This window comes from Arachis duranensis, chromosome 8 (assembly GCF_000817695.3).
Source record: "Arachis duranensis cultivar V14167 chromosome 8, aradu.V14167.gnm2.J7QH, whole genome shotgun sequence".
NCBI classification, from domain to species: Eukaryota; Viridiplantae; Streptophyta; class Magnoliopsida; order Fabales; family Fabaceae; genus Arachis; species Arachis duranensis.
The window spans coordinates 23717223-23717733 of NC_029779.3; positions in this window are offsets into that span (position 1 = coordinate 23717223).

The window sequence follows — 511 nt, forward strand, 5'->3', positions numbered from 1 at the left end:
CAAATAAAAGAAAATATTATTGGACGATTGTAGAAGCAACAATATATGTATATATATAAATAACCAATTTAATATTAATAACGATAATTATCGTTATTATTCAATAATAATAATAATAATAATAATAATCTTTCCTTTTATTAAAACACTCATCTAATTGAATTAATATAAATATTTAATGAAAATAAAGGATGAATTTTTTAGCTTGAAAGATAATACAATCGAATATTCTTAAAGATTTTAAAGCTGTGAGTAAATATTCTTCCTATATTAATATACGCATGCATGTCTATATTTTTGTGAGTAGTGATGTGATTCTTGTTTGTTTCTTTGTCAATTTGCTTGTTAATAATGGTTCTCTTTGTCAGATTATGGCTTGGAGGTTTATCAATGGTCCTTTGGTCTTTCTAAGTATAAGATTAGAGGCTTATTAAGAAGTTAGGGTTTGTTCTTACTTGGTCTGTGATAGGAAATATTAGGAATGATTGGTGAATTTGAAAAATTTTTTCAT